This window comes from Pongo pygmaeus, chromosome X, assembly GCF_028885625.2.
Source record: "Pongo pygmaeus isolate AG05252 chromosome X, NHGRI_mPonPyg2-v2.0_pri, whole genome shotgun sequence".
Taxonomy (NCBI): Eukaryota; Metazoa; Chordata; class Mammalia; order Primates; family Hominidae; genus Pongo; species Pongo pygmaeus.
In genome coordinates this window covers 48,503,872-48,514,070 of record NC_072396.2, presented here as the reverse complement: position 1 = coordinate 48,514,070, position 10,199 = coordinate 48,503,872, and the positions used below count along the sequence as shown (strand labels likewise).

The 10,199-nt window shown below is 42.0% G+C and overlaps 1 long non-coding RNA gene across 1 annotated transcript in view; it reads right to left on the bottom strand.

The window, feature by feature from the left end:
- Positions 1-334: 334 nt before the first annotated feature.
- The window catches only part of LOC134739031 (uncharacterized), a 29,317-nt gene continuing 19,452 nt past the window's right edge, over positions 335-10,199 (bottom strand). The window contains exon 4 of the long non-coding RNA XR_010125369.1: positions 335-1,128. This is a non-coding gene — a long non-coding RNA (uncharacterized LOC134739031). The remainder of the gene's footprint in view (positions 1,129-10,199) is intronic.

The window sequence follows — 10,199 nt, the reverse complement described above, 5'->3', positions numbered from 1 at the left end:
CTTATTACCAAGGATTTACTTAAAATAAAAGGACAAAAGCATCAAATACCATATGGTTTAAAACTCTCTAGTTTGAAGAATTTGCAGACTAGGGAATCAAACAAGTGAAAAAAATACACTAGAGTAGTTAAGAACTATTTCATGGAACAGAAGCAACTGAACAAAAAATGAAAATATGCATATTGCCCACATATGCAGTACACAAAATAATCAGAAGTCCAGATGCAAAATGGAGCTTTATACAGTAGACATTGAGGAAAATGTGAAACAATGAAATAGAGCATGAGATATCCTATTAGTTTTCCATTGCTGCATAACAAATTCCCACGAACTTAGTAGCTTAAGACAACACACTTTTATTATTTCACAGTTTCTGTGTGTCAAAAGTTCACGCATAGCTTAACTAAGTCCTCTGTTCAGGATCTCACAAGGTGTCAGCCAGGCTATATTTTCATCTGGAAACTTGACTGGGGAATAATCCACTTCCAAGATCATTCACATCATTGGCAGATTTTATTTTCTTGCAGCTACATGACTGAGGGCCCTGGCTTCTTACTGGTTGTCAGCTGGAAGCTACCTTCAAATCGAAGAGGCCACCCATGGTTTCTAGAGGCTGCCTGCAGTTTCTTGCCATGCGGGTTTCCTCAATATAGATGCTTACCTCATTAAGCCAGTAAGGAGAATCTCTTGTGTCAGTCTACTACAGCAGAGTGTTAGATAATGTAATGAAATCATGGGAGTTACATCATATCATCTTTGACTGTAATACAACCTGATCAAGGGAGTGATATCCCATCACCTTTGCCATATTCTATTTGTTAGAAACAAGTCACAGAGATTCTACCTGCACCCAAGGAGAGGAAATTATACAAGATTGTGTGACTCACTATGGATCACCTTAGTGTGTGTCCACCAGAGTCTTCCTCTGACCACCAATGCTTTATATCCCTCTCACAAGCAAAATACATTCACCCCATTCCAAGGTCCCAAAAGGCTCACCTGATTACAGTATCAGCTCCAAGCCTAAAATTTTATCACCATATTAGGTCCAGGTGCAGATGAGGCTCCTGGATGTCATCCATTAAGTACAGCTTCTGAGGCACAATTCCTCTCTTTCTGTATGTGGACCTGTGAAAACGGAAGAGACAGGTTATCTTCCCCCAAAACACTGAACATACAATGGTTGGGCAGACATATAATAACAGTCGTAGACATTCCAATTCAAGATAGAGAAAAATTGAAGTTATAAACCTTCTTTTAGAGAAGAAGTGAGTTAAGGGAGTTTAGAACTTTCAAGATGAGTTACCTTCTGTGACGGTTAATTTTATATCAACTCAACTGGGCTAAGATGCCCAGATAGCTGGTAAAACATTATTGCTAGGTGTGACTGTGAGGGTGTTCCCAGAAAACATTAACATTTGAATCAGCAGACTGTGTAAAGATTTGTCCTCACCAATGTGGGCAGGCATCATCTAATCCATTGAGGACTGAATAGAACAAAAAAATGGAGGAAGGGCAAATTCACCCTCTCTGCTTGAGCTGTGGACATCCATCTTCTCCTGCCCTCAGACATTGAGGCTATTGGTTCTTGGGCCTTCAGACTCCAGGGCTTACACCAACACCATCCCCTAACCCCCTACCCCATTTTTCAAGCCTTTGGCCTGGGACTGATAGTTGTACCATCAACTCCCCTGGTTCTCAGGCCTTCAGACTCAAACTGAATTATATTATCAGCTTCAGCTTTTCTAGTTCTCCAGCTTGCAGAAAGAATATGGTGGGGACTTCTTGGCTTCCATAATGGTGTGAGCAAATTCCCATAATAAATCCCCTCATATCTAAGTACCCTGTTGGCTCTGTGTCTCTGGAGAACACTGACTAATACACCTTCAGGACATTTCAAAGGCATCAAGCTCTCCCAGAAAACATGAGATTGACTTCCTAAATGGAAGTCAATGGTGGCTCACACCTGTAATCCCAGCACTTTGGGAGGCCAAGGCAGATGGATAACTTGAGGCCAGGAGTTTGAGACCAGCCTGGCCAACATGGCAAAACCTCATCTCTACTAAAAATACAAAACTACAAAAATTAGCCAGCAGGCATGGTGGCACGCGCCTATAATCCCAGCTACTTCGGAGGCCGAGGCTGGAGAATCGTTGGAACCTGGGAGGCAGAGGTTGCAGTGAGCCGATATCATGCCACTACACTCCAGCCTGGGCGATAGAGTGAGACTCTGTCTCAAAAAAAAAAAAAAGTTTACTAAGATGATTAAAACAAAAAATTCCAAGGCTTAAGTACATGTAGGAAACATGGAGAGCACAAAAGAGGGAAAGATAAATTCTCCATGGGGAAGTAGGTTTGCCTGTCAGTGTTGGGGAAGCTTAACATGGAAAGTGAGACATGTGAGGCAAAGTGCAAAAGCATGGGTGTAAAAAAAAATAAAGTATCTGACATCATGGAAGTGCAAATAGCTCTATGCAAAAAGACAGGAGTCTATGTCTCATGTTAGGGAAGCAAAATAAGTTTAAAAATCTAAGGACAGACTGGGCGCAGTAGCTCAGGCCTGTAATCCCAGCACTTTGGGAGGCCAAGGCGGTTGGATAACGTGAGGTCAGGAGATAGAGATCAGCCTGGCCAACATGGCGAAACCCCATATCTACCAAAAATACAAAAATTAGCAGGTCGTGTTAGCACACGCCTGTAATCCCAGTTACTCGGGAGGCTGAGGCACGAGAATCAGGAGGTTAGAAACCCGGGAGGTGGAGGTTGCAGTGAGCCCAGATCATACCACTGCACTCCAGCCTGGGTGACAGAGTGAGGCAAAAGTAATAATAAATAAATAAATAAATAAATAAAAACTAAGGACAAATGCTGGACTACAATCATGGGAAAAGCATGGATTTTTTACTTGAACTAATGGATCACCACTGAAGGATTCTATATACAGGAAATAAATATAAACTAACGTTTGTATCTTGAAAGAATAAATTCCACGTTACCATTGTATTTTGTACTTCAGGATAACATGTTAAAAATAGAGACTTTTTTTTTTTTTTTTTTGAGGAACCGACCACGAGCAGGGCCATCACACAGAGTTTTAAGTCCAGACTGAAAACACATATTGTATGATCCAATATTCCTTTAATTTTGAACTATTTAAGGCGTAAGAAGTGTCAAAAGGCTCCAGAGGAATATAAAAATGTAGGATAGTTTGTACCTAGATAAAACAAGATAATTAGAGAGGTGTGCACATGAAGAACCCGATGGGCTGAGTTCTGCACTGGCCCTGTGCCTTTGACTTATTTGGAAGACAGCTCTAAATCAGTGGTTCTCAACATTGAGCGTGTATCAGAATCACCCAGAGGGCTTGTCAGCACACAGATTGCTGAGCCTCACACCCAAAAGTTAGATATTCAGTAGGTCTGGCATAGGGTCCAAGAATTTGCATCTCTAACAATATCTCAGATGCTGTTGCTGGTGGTCCAGGGAACACACTGGAAGAACCACTGCTCCAGAAGATGGCCATGGCAAACTCTATTGCGCATTTATCATTAGGTTGACCACCTGTCCAGTTTACACCTGCTGTTCCAGCATAATTATTAATGATGACTCACTTTCCAAAGTTTCTGAATTTGGATGATGAAGTATAAGGTCACCTTACCTATAATCCATAATGAGATCAAAAAGGGGTTTTGGAGCCAAGCACAGTGGCTCACGCCTGTAATCCCAGCACTTTGGGAGGCCAAGGCCAGTGGATCACTTGAGGTCAGAAGTTCAAGACCAGCCTGGCCAACATGGTGAAACCCTGTCTCTACAAAAAAATACAAAAATTAGCTGGGTGTGGTGGTGCATGCCTGTAATCCCAGCTACTTGGGAGGCTGAGGCTGGAGAATCCCTTGAGCCCAGGAGGCGGAGTTTGCAGTGAGCTGAGATGGTGCCACTGCACTCCAGCCTGGGTGACAGAGCGAGACTCTGTCTCTAATAAATAAATAAATAAATAATACAAAAATTAGCCAGGCATGGTGGCACGTGCCTGTAATCCCGGCTACTCAGGAGGCTGAGGCTGGAGAATCGCTTGAGCCTGGGAGGCGGAGTTTGCAGTGAGCCGAGATCGAGCCACTGCACTCCAGCCTGGACAACAGAGCAGGACTCTTGTCTCAAAAATAAGGGGGGTGGGAGATGGTTTACATTCAATTATCAGGAAATCTTTACCCTGGAAAAATTTTTCTTTACCCTTGTAGTCATTTTTCTCCCTGAGGCCAAGGTAAATCCTACAGATAACTGCAGTTTCTTTCCAGCTATGTCTGATAGGAAACTCAGAAGGAAACTTGCAGTTTAATTTTACTCTGCAGAACCCTAGGGCCCAAATGCTTACAGCCCAGATCAATTCCGGTCCTGACTTCATCCATTCTTTCCGTATTTTCTCTGATCTAATTTTTATGGAGCTATACTTGTACATTTTACTACAGGGATTCTTAAAAGCTCACAAAAGCTGCTGAACTGCAACGGGTGCAACAAATACATGAATTAATGATAACTCATGAGAAACATGGTTATTTCCTGACTTTCTTGGGTAGGGACATAGGTCTGTGAAGTCAAGGTTGTATTGCTCAGATTAAGCAGGCTGGAAATCTCCACAGTTCTGCTGGACAAGAGGCTGTACCCCATGGAAAGCCAGAGAACTCCATGCCTCTGTGATCACAAGCTGCATATGTGTGACTGATTTGATCATGTGGCACTTGGAAAAAGGCAGATTTCTCATTGGGACTAAGTGTGCAATTGTCCCCTCCCAATTCATGTATTATTATTATTATTTGAGACACAGTTTCTCTCTGTCGCCCAGGCTGGAGTGCAGTGGCGCAGCTTACTGCAACCTCCACCTCCCGGGTTCCAGCAATTCTTATGCCTCAGCCTCTGGAGTAGCTGGGATTACAGGTGTGCGCCACCATGCCCGGCTAATTTTTGTATTTTTATTTATTTTTGAGACAGAGTCTCGTTCTGTCACCCAGGCTGGAGTGCAGTGGCATGATCTCAGCTCACTGCAACCTCCGCCTCCCTGGTGCCAGTGATTCTAGTGTCTCAGCCTCTGAAGTAGCTGGGATTATAGGCGCGTGCCACCATGCCTGGCTAATTTTTGTATTTTTATTTATTTATTGAGACAAGAGTCTTGCTCTGTCGCCCAGGCTGGAGTGCAGTGGCGCGATCTGGGCTCACTGCAACCTCTGCCTCCCGGGGTCCAGAGATTCTCCAGCCTCAGCCTCTCAAGTAGCTGGGATTATAGGTGTGTGCTGCTACGCCCAGCTAATTTTTGCATTTTTAGTACAAACATGGTTTCACCATGTTGACCAGGCTGGTCTGCAACTCCTGACCTCAATTGATCCACCCAACTCTGCCTCCCAAAGTGCTGAGATTACAGGCGTGAGCCACAGTGCCCAGCCCATTTATTATTAACACCTGTCCTTACACCCTGACCCAAGAGTACAATTTCTAAAACTATATCTGTAGAAAATAATCATGTATGCACACAAAGATTTAAATGTAGGAATTTTACCATGGTGATGTTCATAACAGTTAAAACCAAAACCAACTTTCATAAATATTTATTAACAGCATATTGGTTATATAAATTATGATATATTCAAAGATACGCTATTTGCAGCTGTTAAAATTGTTTAGAAAAATATATGCTGCCATGGAAAAATATGTAAGTTAAAATACAACGTAAAAAAACAAGGTAACCAAACAACATGATTCCAGTTTTCATTTAAACTAAAAGTGCACATATGAATATACTGATCACTTGCAAACATAAGCACCAAAGCACATACCCAGAAAAAAATATATGGAAGCAAATAAATCAAATTGTTGGTAGAATTTATATTTAGGAGATGGCAGAGTTAGAGGTCATTTTTACTTTCTTCTTTGTGTTTATTCATAATGCATAACTTAATATTAGGAATATAATTATTTATATAATAAACAAAACTAAACAGAGTTTCAGAATATATACGGGCTTACTGACTGCATGACCCTGAGCCCCTGAGAGGATGAACCCTTCCAGAGCTGACAGCATCCACAGGCATGTCTGAAAGGAGGGAGCTGTCAGCTAGGGCCTGGCTCACTCATCGTCCTCCTTGGTTTACAGAATCTCAACGGGAACGCTGAGTGGGAAAATTGATCTCAGCTGTGGTGGGTGACGGTAGCAGACACAGTCAGGAGACCTGGCTCCAGTCTAGTGCTGTCACTGCCAACCTGAGAGGCCTGGGCGAGTCACTTGCCTTCTGAGGCCATTTTATTTATCTTTGAAGGGAGGAGGGAGAGCCGGAAGGACCCCGGAGACTGTTGTGGCCCTACTACCCTGCCAGTCTCTAAGTTCCAAAGAAAAAAGGGTTTTTCTATACCTAAATCAGGATAGAGGAGAAATCGGCACATCCCCAGAGGAGGGGGGAAAGGGAGTGCTGGTGAGAATCAGCTGACATCTGTAAAGAATCAATGGAGAGGGAAGGATCCGTGCTGGAGTGGGGGATAGCGTCTCCCTGGCTATGGCTGGTGGCTGCTCCCACTCGGATCTCCCCCCAGACACCCTGCAGGGAGCTGCCTCCCCCTCTCCCCTAGGCCATGGGGATGAACCCTCCACGTCCCCCCTCTCTTCCATCTCAACTCCACAGAAGATTCTGATGTACAGTAAAAGGTGATCACTAAATCACTGATCCTCCCCCGCAAAGCTGCTAAAAATAATTAATCACCACAGGAACCCTTGCAATGACCAAATTTGGTTACAGCCTTTTTTAAAATATCTCTCTGTTTTGCAGATAAAGGTTACAGTCTTATAGTCCAAAGATGAGGAGAAATTCTTAAACACTTCCATGCAGAAACAAGTTTTATAAAAGGGAGAGGAATAAGACCAGCAGCAGACATCTCATTGACAAAAATTGAATTCAGATGTCATTTAACATCTACAGACCATGTATTAGTTATCTATTGCTGTATTATAAATTACCAAAAACTTGATGGCCTTAAAAACATACACATCTCATGGTTTCTGTAGCTTAGGAATCTGGGTATGGCTTAGCTGGGTCCTCTGTTTCAGAGTCTCTCATAGGGCTATAATCAAGGTGTCATCCAGGGGTTGTGGCCTCATCTGAAGGCTGAACTGGGGAAAGACTTACTTCCAAGCTCACTTATGTGGTTATTCACAGGATTCTATCCCTTTTGGGATGTTGGGATGTACTGAAAGCCTCAGTTTCTGATAGTTGGAGGCTATCCTTAGTCTCTTGCTACATGGGCCTTCCCAACATGTTGCCAAAACCAACAAGGGAAAGAGCCTGTCACCAAGACAGAAGCTATGATCTCTTGTAATCTAACCACAAAGGTGGCATCCTCTCAATGTTAAGGTATTGTATTGGTTAGAAGCAAGTTACTCAAATGGAGGGAATTACACAGGGTGATGAATTCCAGGAGGCAGGGATCACTGAGGGTTATCATAGAAGCTACTTCCCATAGACCAAGCTTGTCCAATCTGTGGCCCATGGGCCACATGTAGCCCAGGACATCTTTGAATGCAGCCCAACACAAATTGGTAAACTTTCTTAAAATATTTTGAGATTTGTTGTGCTAATTTTTTTTTAGCTCATCAGCTATTGTTCGTATTATTATATTGTATGTGTGGTCCAAGACAATTCTTCTTCCAGTGTGACCCAGGGAAGCCAAAAGACTGGGCATGCCTACCATAGGCCATGGAGAGATAAGAATTCCAATCCTGTACCCCATCCCAAGAAACCATTCCTTGGTCAGGGCAAAAGAATGACAGTTTCAGACATGAAATAATTTGAAGAGTGTTTCACTGATTTATTCTGCTTAAAGAAAACACTTAGGGATGTATTCTAAATAAATGAATATGAAATCATAAGAGAGATCGCAAAATAAGAGAGCAAAACAATGGTTCACAATTACTGTTGAGGTAAAATACACACCCCTGAGCACACACTCATACAGTTAAAGTTAAATTGTAATAGATGAAGTCACTGGGGATTTTGAATAAAAATATTAAGTGAGATTTCTTGAAGCAGGATTAACTCAACCTATAAGAAAAATATAGTCTTTAAATACACAGCTTAAATTTTTCTAGAAAAATAAGAAAGTAATACTATTCATCTTTTTCTATAAAATAAGGTCCGGTTATATTCAGATAAAATAGTAAAGGAAATAAATCATGCCTGTTGGAAATGGGAAAAGTATATAATGGGACAATTAATAAAAGTAAAACTTTCCAAACTAATGAGGAAAACAGTAGGGACAAAAATGAACAGAAACTGGCCGGGCACAGTGACTCACACCTGTAATCCCAGCACTTTGGAAGGCTGAGGTGGGCGGATCACTAGAGGTCAGGAGTTTGAGACCAGGCGAAATCACATCTCTACTAAAAATACAAAAACTAGCCAGGTGTGGTGGCACATGCCTGTAATCCCAGCTACTTAGGAGGCTGAGGCAGGAGAATTGCTTGAACCTGGGAGGCAGAGGTTGCAGTGAGCCAAGATCGGGTCACTGCACTCCAGCCTGTGTGACAGAGCGGGACTCCATTTCAAAAGAAAAAAAAAAAAGAAAATACGTGACATGGTGTGAAATGGTCTAAGATATATACTTCAGGATTCATCTCTCCCCAAAAAAACACAAAACCACAGGAGAAAAAATTTGTTTTAAAAGGTAGATTTATTCTACCTTTTGATAATATAACAGCTGGAGTAGACAGAAAGACAAAAAATAAATCATCCAACTAGATTGAAAAGTCCCCACCAAGTCCTAATATCTAACAGAGAATATAGTTTCTTCTCTTATATCCATGAAAGTTTTACAAAATTATGTCACGTATCTAGGCCACAGAGGAAATATTGAATAACATTTACAAATTCATATTCTACAGGCTACATTCTCTGACCATAATAAAAAACATAATTACATAAAAATAAAAAAAGACAACTAAACTACCTTAACCAGTAAGAACCTAAGAAGCTTTCTTCAATACCTAGGATCAAAATGAGAAGTCAATTCTGTAGTTTCACCTTCCATACCAGAGTGTTTGAAACGTAGCTACATGTAGAGGAAAGTGTATAATCTCAAATACTTTACTATTAAAAACAAAACAAAACTGGAAGCCCCAAAATGATCAAGTTGGGAACATGACTTAGGAAATTAGAAAAAGAACAGCAAAATTTAAAAAAAAAACGTAAAATAAAAACACAGAACAAAGAGTCAAGAAGTGATACATAATACAAATAGAAGTTTATATAAATAAAATAAATATAAAATTAAGACATATAAATAAATAAAAAGCTGATCTGGGAAATCTGATCAAATTGAAAAAAAAGAAAGAAACACAATATTAGTAATGAGAAAGGAGATATTGTACCAGACAAGTAGTAAAGTAAAGTAGTTGTACTGGAATATGAGGTATAAAGTCTAGAGCAACACACTTAAACATTTAGAACTATATGAGTTCCTGGGAGGAGAGTAATTATAAAAGCAGATTTTTAAAAAATCATAAGGGCTGGGTGTGGTGGCTCATGCCTGTGATCCCAGCACTTTGGGAGGCCGAGGCAGGCGGATCACCTGAGGTCAGCAGTCCGAGACCAGCCTGGCCAACATGGTAAAACCCCATCTCTACTAAAAATACAAAAAAATGCCAGGTGCACACCTGTAATCCCAGCTACTCAGGAGGCTGAGGCAGGAGAATCACTTGAACCCTGGAGGCAGAGGTTGCAGTGAGCCAAGATCGGGCCACCACACTCCAGCCTGGGCAACAGGGCGAGACTCTGTCCCCAAAAAAAAAAAAAAAAAAAAAAATCATAAGGAATCAGTGATCATAGGAAAAAAAACAGGAAAGATCGTTCAGGTCTGTCATTGGAGACATACCAGCACCCACAAGCAACACTACTGGATGCACCTCCAATGGCACAGAAGGCCTGGCTGGGGGCTGGCAAAGGCAGATGTGGCAGAAGTCACCTTCTGGCAAACCTACAGGTGTGAAATAGGTGTGACAGGACAGGCTGGAAAGGACAGGGCACACTCAGAGCAGGGTGGTGGGGGGAGGGGACCCAGAAGTGAAAGGCAGGACAGGCTAGGGTTGGACTGAGATGGGCCAAGGCTGACAGGGCAAGGACCTCGTGGGATGGTCAGGAATGGGACAAGATGGGTACAGGTGGGGG